Here is a 12,631-nt window from a genome sequence, read left to right on the forward strand (position 1 = left end):
GGGTTTTAGAGTAAGCCTACCTCTCTGACTCGCGTCTGTTGCCGCAGAAAAAGCCGAACTGCCGTGTCAAGTTCAGGCGCGACGTGATGGCGTCACACACACGTGTTATTTTAAAGCCTTTCAATGGAAAGGGACAAAAGACTGCCCAAAGGTGAAAAACAGTCTTACATGGATGATTGATTCAATTTAACAGATTCATGTGGGGTAGTCAGTCAACCATTATTTAAGATGGACACTTGTTTGTTGATTTCTTCATATTCATTGAGTCCCCGCTTGATTGTGTCGAAAAAATGTATAAAACGACACTCCCGAATACTTAGAATTTGGCTAAAATCTCCACCCCTAGGGTTCGGAGACACTTTTTCTAGGATACACCAGGTCAAGCTATCTGGGGCATGGTCAAATCTCAGAAAGTGTTCAACTAACGGTGCTCCTTGGGTTTTGCATTTTATCCGGCTGATATGTTGTAGTATCCGACATTTGGCTTTTTGGATCGTTTGCCCGATATAAACAAAACCACATGGGCACGTAATAGCGTAAATGACGCCAGAGGAGTTGCAGTTGCTATGGTCCCGCATCACATGTGTGTGGTTGTTATACTTAAATTCTTTGGTTTCTTGAGTAAGCGGACATACCTTGCAATTACCGCATTTTACGTGTCCTTTTATTGGTGGAATTCCCCACAGTACTGTTTGGCTAGGTTGACTTGCTGTAGGGAGGAGAGCCCTTACCACATAATCCCTTATGTTTTTAGCCTTTTTAAAGGCATGAAGGGGCGGGGGAGCATTCCCTATTTCATCTGCAATCATGTGCCAATGCTGGTTTATTATCTTTTTAATTTTATTGCTCTTGGTTGAGTACGTAGTTACGCAAACCAGTTTTTCATCAGTGGCCTTTTTCTTTGAGGTACCTAACAGATGCTCTCTGTGATTATGCCACGCTCGTTTTCGAGCCTGCTTCAGGAGTCTAATGGGATACCCTCTGTCATGGAGTCTTTCTAGAAGGCATGAAGACTCATTGAAAAAATCTTCTTTTTTTGAACAGTTCCTCCGCAACCTCAGGAATTGACCAAAAGGAAGGTTATCTCTGAGGTTGCGGGGGTGGTGACTAGTATAGCGGAGTAGGGTGTTTCTCTCGCTGCTTTTTCGGTAAAGACCCGTATATAGTGTTCCAGATTCAGCATTAATTGTTATATCCAAAAAACTTATTTTATATTTATCGAATTCTACAGTGAATTTTATGTCATCAGATACTGTGTTTAACCACTGATGGAAAGAAGTTAATTGTTCCGAGGTGCCATTCCAGAAAATCAAGACGTCGTCTATATATCGACGCCATAACCCTATATGATGGTAATATGGGTTATTAATATTGAGTATATGTCTGTGTTCGAAGGCATCCATGAAGATTATTGCTAGATTGGGGGCAAAACTAGCCCCCATCGCTACTCCCTTCGTCTGGACATAAAATTTCCCCAGAAACGAAAAATAGTTCTTTGTCATGGCCAAAGTGAGAAGTTCAATAATGAACTCCGTTGGTACGAAAGTAGGTGCAGGGTGTGAGTTAAGCACTGTTTCAATTACAGTCAGAGCTAGATTTTGCGGAATGTTAGTGTATAATGATTGGATGTCCATTGTGGCCAGCAGATTTTCATTGGGATCATGGGCACTGCCATCCAATAGTTGTATAGTTTGTAGTGTGTCCTTTAAGTATGTCGCAGTATTTTCAGCCAAAGGTTTTAAAAAAGTGTCGATATATTTACACAGGGGCTCAAGCAGAGAGCCGCAACCAGAAATTATTGGTCTGCCCGGCGGGTTCTGCATTCTTTTATGGACTTTTGGGAGGGTATATATGGTAGGCATTCTGGGATTACGATTATTCAGATATTCAAACTCATGTTTATTTAGAAAGCCTAGCTCTAGCCCTCTTGTTGTTATTGCAGTGATTTTCTTAGAGAGTTCTTTGGTTGGGTCACTCCTCAATTGTTCATAGTTACCCTCCACACTCAATTGGTCCAGTATCTCTTTTGTGTAGTCGTCATAATTCTGGACGACGATCGCCCCACCCTTGTCTGCGGGCTTTATAACAATCTTTGTATTTTCTTTTAGGGTAGTAAGGGCCTGTCGTTCTGCCTTCGTGACATTATATTTCACATAATGTCGTTCAGATAATGTTTTTTCTACATCTCGTAGAACAACTTGTTCGTACGCCAGGATTTTTGATGGCATTTGGTATGCGGGAGGATTGAATTTAGATGGTGGCCTCAAGCCACTTCCCGTGAGGATGGGGTTATGTGGAACCTTTAGAAAGAAGTGCTTGAGTCTAATCTTTCTAAAAAACTGATGTAATTCAACTTTAAGATTGAAGGAGTTTGGTATAGCTGTAGGGACAAAGGAAAGACCCTTTTCTAGGACACTTTGTTCGTCCGAGTCCAGTTGGTAAGTTGAGAGATTAATTATTGGGTTTTCGATACTATTCCTCACCACCTGTAATGCTGTCTCCTGGTTTGTATCTCTCCATGGGACGTCTGCTGGAATTGTGTCGGTCGTTTGCTTTTTCCTCTCCCTCGGTTCCATGATTGTGTTCGTCCTCCCCTGGGTCTCCCCCAGGGGCGCCCCCTGCCTCGTGGTTCCCACCATTGATCCTGTTCTAAAAAATCAGTTTGGTCTGAGAAATTGTTGGAATTGGCAGTGTTGCTACTAGTACCTGGTTGTTCTGAGTCGCTATCGGTGTTACTGCCAAAGGATGATCCGGAAAAGGTAGTGTATTTCCTATACCCTCGTCTTCCTCTGCTCGAATATGTACCTGACTGTTCTTTTGTGTAATATCCTTCCTGCAGGTATGGGTATGTTAATTTCTTGTCATAGAATTTAATGTCTTTTGCCACTTTGTCCAATTTAGTGGCTTGGGTATATAACTCAAACTCACGTATAGTCTTCTCTACTCGCTCTAGAGCCTCTTTGGCATTAGTTAGAGCTTTGTCTTCAATAATTTCCTTTTTCAGCTCTGCGATCTCTTTTATTAATTTCTCAGCCTCTACCACAGCGGTCTCTACCCCTAACACCATCCAGTGGCGTGAGCATGTATTGGAGACAAAGCTGAAACTCTCCTTAAACTTGGGGTTGTCAATAAAAATTGCTGGCTCGTTTCTAACTCTAAGTCCCACCGGGATCACATTAGATTTAAGATATTTTGCTAGGGTGTGCCCGTGGAGCCTGGTTCTTATTAGTTTCTTTTCCAATCTTTCTAACTTTGCAACCTTTTCATTGAGAGTAATGTCAATATTTCTGGTATCGTTCCCTAGGAGCACGCCTGCTCCTTCATCACTTAACAATTTGTCAATGTAATCTTCACTGTATGACAGCGTTTCTTTTTCGGACATGTTGAGGATCGGCGCGTGCAGAGAGTGGGTCTGGTCAAGGCATCTAAAATGGCTGCTGTGCACGACAAAAGTGTGCCATTGGAAAAAAAGCAAGATGGCGCAGACAATGTTTATCAATATGGATTAATTTATAACAATTATTTTTAACAATATATTTACTCGCAGTGTCAAAATGGCGGTCAACACTTCCTGATTTCCTTCGAATGGAACGTTAACAGCGTCACGCAGCAAAAAAAAAAAAAAAAACGCTCACGCGCAGCCGCTGGAAGACATGTATCATCATATATGAGCATCCTCAGCCACCCTCAGAAAACATAGGGGGTCAGGATACGTCTCCCGTACCCCCTTATACCCATTTCTCACATTGTTTTTCCTCCATCTTGTAATTTAATTAAAACGAAACACAAAATGGCGAATTCCCGTTTCGCGTCCCGATTCGCTACCCAGTTCGCGAATCGGAAAGCGCTTCTTCCGCAAAAAATCAAATTTTTTTTATTTGCCCCACGGGACCCTTTAATAACCCCAACATCATTCCTAGGGGGTCAAGAAGGGTCTACCTTGCCCCCTTTCATTAAATTCGCCCTTCGTTTTTCTCCTCTTCTTGTCTCTCGATCCTACCGAGAGACAAGATGGCGGCCGCTACGGACTATTTAGAATGTTGTCAGACACCGGAGAGCCAATCAGCTTCGCTTCGCAAAGCTCCGTTACGCGAAAAGTACGCGAACTGGAGCGCTATCCGGGACGCTGTCACAGATATATCTGTTTTTTTAAACGTTAATTTCTCAAAATCCACTGGAGCACATATATTGAGACCCAGCAAAGGCACATCGGGCTAACAGTCCCTACAATTTTGCCAAGTTTTGTGTAAATCCATTCAGCCGTTCGAGCTAAAAGTGAGGCCAAACGCCCTATGGAAAAATGAATGGGAAAAACGCGTTTTGGGACCCACCTTTTTTCTCGGCCCCCATTTGACGAAACCCCCCCAAATTTTCAGGGGCTGATCAGAAACTAAATGTGCCATTTTCCTGAAATTTTCAGCCGATTCCGTCCACAAACGCCAAAGTTATTAGACATAGAATTTTCAAAAAATCCTAACTATATATACCTACTGGCGACCGCCAGTAGGTAATATATATATATATATATATATATATATATATATATATATATATATATATTTTTTTTCTTTTAATTATTTTTACTTATTATCTACTGGCGGTCGCCAGTAGTTAGTTATAGTTAGGACCATGTTTCCATTGAAAAAGTGTTTTTTGGCTTGCCTATATCTTTCGCGCCATTTGACGAATCTTCACTAAATTTGCCCAAAACGTGTGCCCTGGTGTATTTTGCTCTGCATGGAATGTTTCAGGATGATCCCTGACATGGGGCGTGAGAAAAAGAGGAGGCTAAAAAAAGTGCATTTTACCATGTTAATTACCATAGGACCTTTAGTCAAGTCTGCAGCCCTAAGCACTAGATGGAATTTCACCAAATTTGCAAAAGAGTAGATTTCGTTATGCAGATTACGTTATGCAGATTACGTTTCCAGTTATTTGGTGGAAAACCATTCAGTAGTTGTGGTGAAATTTAAGAAAATCCAGTTAGTGATATCTGTGACCGTGGGGACTTCATGAATAATAACAAGCTCATGCAGGGAAATGCAGAGCTCTGACTGGCTGCCAACATGAGTCTCTAAAAATGTTGAAAAAAACAGGACAAGGGGGCAAGACAGGAAAACTATGACCCCAAGCCTTGTTCTTACGGTTCTCCAGGAACCATGTCACAGCATTGTATATTTTTGTTAAAAAAAAACACAATGTGTTGCAAAATTCGCAAATTTGTGGAAATTTTTTTTTAAAAACAATTGCAGGGTCCCGTGCTTGTTTACATTATTGTCCCAGGGTGGGCCAGGTCCCGGGAGCAAGTGGGCCACTTTTTCTTTAAAGGAGGGGGGTGCACAGGACCCCTAGCCTTGAACATAATTATACCCGGGTACCAACACACCCCCAGGGCTTAATTATAATAACAAGGGGGTTCGCTCTAAACCCACCTAAACCCCAGGGACCACCATCTCCCCAGGGCTACTTGTTAAACATTGCAAGGGGGCCACATGAACCCCCTGGGCCCCAGGGACTGCCACCTCCTCAGTGCAACTTGTTGAATTGAGCAGGGACCACACAGACCCCCCCCCCCAAGCCATTTTGAGCCCCAGGGACCACCACCTACCTGGGGCTGCCCCATCTACAGAAAAGAGAGAGGCAGCACTGACCCCCTTCTGGAGCAATAGAGGGCCCTGGGGACCACCACCCCCCATGGGCAGCTCCTGCTGTGTTCCAGGGGGCCCACCCCTGAGACCTAACTGTTTGCTGTGGCTTGACAGGAACTTTAACTGCTCCTGCCAAGTCACAACATACACTCCGCTTCCAGCAAGCGAGAGAGGTGAAAATAGTGCTGGAAGTGGAGCATTCATTTGTTTTCCTGCCCACGGCCAGGCGAGCAGAGAAACAGAAAAATTGCTTTTCACACACATGGAGCTGCATGTTTAGCAGCTTCCTGTGTGTGAAAGCAATGCCCGTTCTCGCAGGAGGCGGGGAGCCAGCAGAGACTTTAGGGCCATGAGCCCCACGCATTCTTAATGCAAAAGAAACCCATGGCTGGACCTCGGGGGATGAGATCCCCTAGTTGTAATTGGCCACACAGCCCCCTCCCCCATTGCAAAAAGGCAAGGCCTGAGCTGAAATCAACCAGGGAGGGGGGCTACACTGCCAAGTCGCACACAGCCAAAGTCCTCAGCCAGCCACCTGCCAGATTTTGAGTTTTCTGGTTGTATGGTGGGCGGTTCTTTGGCAGTCCCACGGCAGTGCCTTTGAAAAGGGCACCACAAGGGGAGCACCAAAGCCTGATCCTGCACAGCATGGACTCTGCAAATCCAAGCCATGCAGGAAAGGGGGTGCATGCACACAGGGTGTATAACATGTGCCCCCCATGGATGCATCCCCAGGGCCTTAGGAACCAGGGGGCTCTGTTGGGTTCCCTTAGTTACCTCACTGCCAGCCTTATTGTAGAGGGCTCACTGCCATGAAAAGGCTGGCAGTGAGGAAACTTGTAACATGCTTGGTGGTGACTCAGTGGCACCACCGGCATATTAATGCCTCACAAAGCTGCAGCACTGCCGGGGAAAGGCAGTACGGCAGTTCCCCAGAGGTTGCAGTGGGGTCTGTAGCAATCCAACCTCCAAACTCAAAATAGGGTGTCGGACTGCTGGTGTCGTGGTAGCCGAGCACCACCATGGGATTAATGGTCCCTTAGACTGCCAAACCTGTAATCTCTCCCTTAGTAATGATATTTTATAAGGAGAGTGAGATTTTTTTTTAAATTAACCCGTAAATATTAAGTCTTTTTTCTGTGGTACTGTTCTGGATGACCATATCGCATCTCGCATTTTAACTCATAATTAAAGAGATGGAGAATACATTAAAAAGGAAGTGAGGTTGTTCCTATTTGTGTTCCTGGATCATGTGCATTACAGTGTTTTTCTCTGTAATATTCCCTTTGGAGACAGTATTTAAAAAATATATTTTCTACCAGTCACAGAAGACTCAGTGGGCATTTGCTAGAAAGAACCAACTGGTTTCCAGAGCTTCACAAATTCAAAAGTACAGACTCAGTAGCCCTCTTTGACTAAACTAGGGATGGCCTTTGATGATCAATGTTAAAAAAAAGGTGAAACACAGTATCAAACAATGTGGGCAGTAGTTATTTCCTGATAACCATAAAATGTTGTCATTGAGTCTCCTATTAATAGTCCTCAAACAGTAGACCAATCTTTGTTCTTTTTGGAAAGAATGTGGTCTACTTCTTTTTTATCATCTAGTATCTCCAGAACTACCATTTGTGTTTGCTTTCTGTGTGGTTAGCTGAAAAGTACTGGCTGTTCATTTATGTTGTTCTCTTTTGACATCTGATATTGCTACGGTGTTCACATATATGTACTTTTATTTTCCGTCATGCCTATGTGTCTGAGTTGAAAGGGAAAGGTGATCATATAGATCACGTGTGTTGAATTACAATTTGTATGTCTTCTTAAAATTCATCTAAGGTGGTCATTCAGTTATAAAACGTTTGTTGTTTTCATAAAATGGCATACAGTGTAGGACCCACATGGGTAATGTCCCACAATCGGTTGTAGTTCCTAAGTGGACATCGCAGTGGTTGTCTTCTTCCGTACTGTACACGGGCATGTGTGGACAAGATGGCGCAATATATTATTGCTTATTTGGTGGGGTAAACATGGTTTAGGCCAGTTTACGGTGCTTTATGTTATGATGCTCCAATTTTTGTTGATGGCTTTCTTCATGTAATTTGAAGCTACACAGTAGGTAGTGGCACAAGTGGGGATGTTGTTATCCTTTCCTCTTTCAGATAGTTCTAAAAGGCTTTCTTGGTTCTGATTCCTTGCACAATTTTGACATTTTTTCATCTGCGTTAGATACTTTTTCTCCGATTTATTTTTATGAGTTCCAACACCTGTGCTTTGTTATCCTTTATGCTTCTACAACTGTAGCGAATCCTTAAGAATTGACCATAAAAGAGATTCTATCTCAAAGGTCTTGGATGAAAACTATCAAATAGTAGTAAGCTGTTTTTAGTTGTGGGTTTGTGGAACGACTTCTTTTTTAGGGTCATATCTTATGCAAAGATCGAAACATCAAGAATGTCCAGTGTAGTTTTGTGTGTGGTGAATGTGTCTTCCTTTTTCAATATACTGTAGTTTGTTTCTGCTTCTTTTACCAGCTTTTCAATCATCCTTCGTAGTCTGGGTGCTGGGTCCTTCATTAGGGGTCTGTAGTATCTGGTGTCAGAAAGTACATTTTTAAATTGTGTCTGGTAGTCAGATTTGTTCATAAGGAAAATCCCTCCACCTTTACTGGCTGGTTTGATGATTAAATCCTGGTGTTCTTCATGTTCTAAAAGGGCGTGTTGTTCTTTTCTTGTTATGCTGTGAATCGGTTGAAAACGGGTGTTATCAATAGCATCTACATCTTTAAAGAGGGTCTGTTGAAAAGGAAGACATTTGACTGTATCGAGGTCTTGGGAGGGCAGAACGTAGATTTTGTCTTGAAATTCTATCACCTTCCAATTACGGGATATCCTAATCCTTGAAAAAATCTTTAACTTTTAGTTTACGGCCAAATTCTGCAATTTTGCAATTTAATTTAAATTTATCAAGTGAAGGGGTGGGGACAAAACCCAAACCCTTGTTGATGTTTTTCGTCTGTGAGCACAATGTCAGTCAGGTTGAACACTAATGACTGTTTGTAGTGGTTCCAGGCATGTGTTACTTTTGTATGCTCTTTATTTGCATTTCTAGTTCTCCATCTCACCATCTCAAGTCCTTTTTCTTCTCCTTTGCAGTAGATTTTTGCCTCTCCCTAAAAAAGTGGGCCTAAAAGGTGAAGGGTAGGTTGGTTGGTTGAGGTGCTACCATACAGGGGTTCCTCCACTCACCGAAGTTAGGTTGGAAAGGATGAAAATATTGTGCTGTGTGTCCTTCAAAAGTGGGTCCTCACCATGCCGGTGGCCAGCTGCATCTTCTTCCTCTCCTTCTTCCTCGATGTCTGTGTCAATTTTCTTCTCCACTACTCCATCCCGTGGAGTCCGCAGAGCTTCCAGGCAAGTTCATAGTCTTTTTAACCTAGATCCAGATCTTGGGGTGGAACATAGCCATCTTTCATGTAAGGAAACACTTTTTCCTGAGTGAACTTCTTCTGATCCTTGCTGAATTTCTGTATTGTTTTACTATTAAGTATTCCTTCATCTAAGTCATTTCTTTATTAATCTCCTCTAAACCTTTTGTGTAAACAGTGATGTGTACCATGGTTTTAATCTTAGATTCACCTACCTGTATCTTGATGCTCAGTGCTTCTGATAATCTTGTTGCTGAATTTATAATAAAAAAGCCAATCTCATGTATATCTCCATGCAATTGAAGCCCAGTCTTTCCTAAAATCTAGATCGTTCCAAAAAATCCTTGGGGCATTCTGAACCCAGAGGCCTCTTAGTGCAGCATTAGCCCTAGGTATTCCTTCATCATTTTTCCATGGATAGCAGCCTTTATTTGGTCCCTTTCTAGATTGGTGAGGGACTCTCAGTCATTAGTTTGGATTATAGACTGGCCAATGTTTGTGCCATTCTGAAGGGAAGAACTGGCTAATATTGAGTCTATCTCTTCATCAGTATAAGTTAGTTCTTGATTTTCCACCATCATGGCTATTTTAAGCTTCCTGTGAGGAAATTTTTCTTGTGTTTGGAGTTGTTCAGTTACTTTTATACAGTAACTTGATCCAAATACAGTGCTGTTATTTGTTGTTATTAGTTAGTGTGATCTAATTCCCTTCTTGATATAGAGTATGCTTTGTTTAAAAAAGGGAGGGGGTGTGTTGTTAGCATTAGACTTTTATCAGGTGTCTCAATAAATATTTTCTTCAGGATAGCAGATACATTTACATCCACACATCACCACTGTCTTTACCTAGACAGCTCTCCTCCTGGTAGGAGGATATGATTCACTTGGAGAACAGGACACTCAAGTGAAGTGGACCCTATGATGATCTACTCATGACATCACTCCAACGGAGATAATGTACCCTGTTGGCTGTGAATATGTAGATGAGGGTCTTCTCAATTCTCTATGGATCTTTGGTGTGTCGACATTGTGTTTCACTTTTTTTGATTATTGATATCAAAGACTTCACCTGCATCTTGGTGTCAGAACTTTGGCTCCTCAGCAGTCAGTGCTGTTCTGGCAAGTGCTGCCACATCCAGTCCTGGGCCCTTGGAATGAGTATCTGTGTTGCAATCCAAGAAACCAGCATAACGACTCTAGAGCATTAATTCATAATCTGCACATCTCTGCGAAACTGATGCATCACTGCGGCCTGCACTGAAGCCCTTGCCCTGGCTCGCTGAGTGCACAAGGCATTGACCTCAACTTACAAAGCAATCTCGAATTTGCCAATGCATTGCCATTGCCTGCACTGAAGCTGTGGTCACCACTCACAGAGTGTGCAATTCAATGACTTCGACTAGCAATGCAGCCTCGACTTTGCCGCAGCACCTCTGAAGTACCGCTTCGGCGTGAGTCTCGGACACTGCTTCACCCATGTCTGTGATGCACCGTCCCAACTCAGACCCATCCCCAGCCTGGCGTAAATTACACCAACACATCACTTTTAGCCTAATGTTTCAACATCAACGCCTAGGAACCAATGCACAGCGCTCTTGAAGTTGATGCATTAATGACTTTGCACACATTTGGAACTGAAGCATCGCCTATGGCATTGATGCATCACCTCTAGATTTCAATGCATATTCCCCAAAAGTTGACATATCCAAAGTACTGTCACCAGGTCTTTGTGACTCATGTATCCAGCCCACGCTTCATCACAATCAGACTGAACGTTCGTCTTTGCTGCAGTCAAGCACCGCCAGATAGGCATGGTTGGAGCTATTGACTTCTGAGCAATGCATTTCGATTTATCTTGCAAAATTCATATTTTGATTTGTGTATGTTTGATATTTGTAATTTTGATCTAGTTTTACTCAGATAAATATTGGGAATTGTTTCTAACCTGGCGTGGAGTATTTTGTGGTGTCTTCACTGTGCTACTGTTTGTGTGCACAAATATTTTACACATGGTCTCTTTAGTTTAGCATGACTGCTCTGTGCCAAACTACCAGAGGGTTAGCACAGGTAAACGTTTAGTGTGTACTACACTCACCCTGACTAGAGTGGTGGTCCCTATTTGAGCAGGGTGCATACCTCTGGCAACTAGTGAGCCCATTTATAATAGCTTTGATCATGAAATGGTGATAAATACCACCAAACATGCAGATGGGGTAAATACCAATTCCACAGGATTCACTAAATGACACTTGTCAAATAACACTGACTATGAGCTTGTACAATGTACAGCAGAGTCTGTATTTAGGGCATGTGTTAAATATCGAATATTTATTTTTCAGCAAATGTGACAAGTTCTGCACCTGATAAATAGCACATGCACAAACCATCAGGAAGAGCAGACTTTCAGACATGGGAAGTTCCTGGACTGAGGAAATTAATCCGTAGAGAAAAGAAACATCGAGGTCCACGCACAAAAGGACCTTAGGACACCTTGTGAGTACACCAACAACTCCTCCCTGTGTTTGAGTGTGCAGGCATTCATTTTGTCTGCAGAAAACAAGACAAATAGAATACACTGCTCTCCTCTGGTGTCACTCAGTAATTTCAAGCAGAAATCTGCCAGAATTGTCCATCATGAACTCACTCAGGAATAGGAAGTCCTGGCCAAGGAGGTGGTAAATTGCCATAACTGTCTAATGTGCAATCTCATGCTGAAGATTCTATAAAAAACAAGCAAAAACATGGGTGTGGAAGGACATAATGGACCAATTCAAAACTGAAATAACATATCCACTTGATGTTGAGAACAATAGAAAAAGGCTCCAAACCTTAATGTTCTAGGTACTTAGGTGAGTTGACAAGCACAAGCACTAAAGCATGGCAACTGGTGCTAGTCCTCCACCTCAAGGTTTGCAAAGAGTAGAGTAGAAGACATACTAGAATGTATAGAGGTCAGGTGAATCCAGGTAAGTAACATGAAAACTGTGATGTAAGTACACATGTTTTTTAGAAAGTTGGCTTTGCTTGAGAACCTTCATGTTTGTGAAGAATGACTGACGTAATTTGTTAGACATACTTGATCCGCACATGTGATCTCAGGGGGGCTTACAACTCTCTAATGGTACTGCTGACATTCATTGAGATTGGACTACAACAATCATAATGCATTGTAATCTTGATGTCGAAGGGTTGATTTGTCTGCCCAGTAACTTAAGGGTGATGTGTCACCACGGCATGCCTAATGTTGCTTCCTGTCAGTATTATGACACAGTTGTGTCCAGTTCACCCTGCAAAATAGTTCAATATACGCAGATCCACATTACTCAGCATTTGCACATAAATAGTGTACTTCATTTTAATGTTTCAGCACATGTGAATCTGTTCCTGTGTACATGAGGCCACCTGGTGTACACGAGGGCAGTCAATTGGCCATAGGATGTTAGGAAGTCCTGCTTTAGCATAGATGCTGTAGCATAGATGCTTGCTTTGCTGGCCTTAGCTGCTCACCTTCTCTGCAAAGAGCATCCATCACTTAGCACAGTATTTTGCTAAAGGTTGACTGA

This window comes from Lissotriton vulgaris, chromosome 2_1 (genome assembly GCF_964263255.1).
Source record: "Lissotriton vulgaris chromosome 2_1, aLisVul1.2, whole genome shotgun sequence".
Classification (NCBI taxonomy): Eukaryota; Metazoa; Chordata; class Amphibia; order Caudata; family Salamandridae; genus Lissotriton; species Lissotriton vulgaris.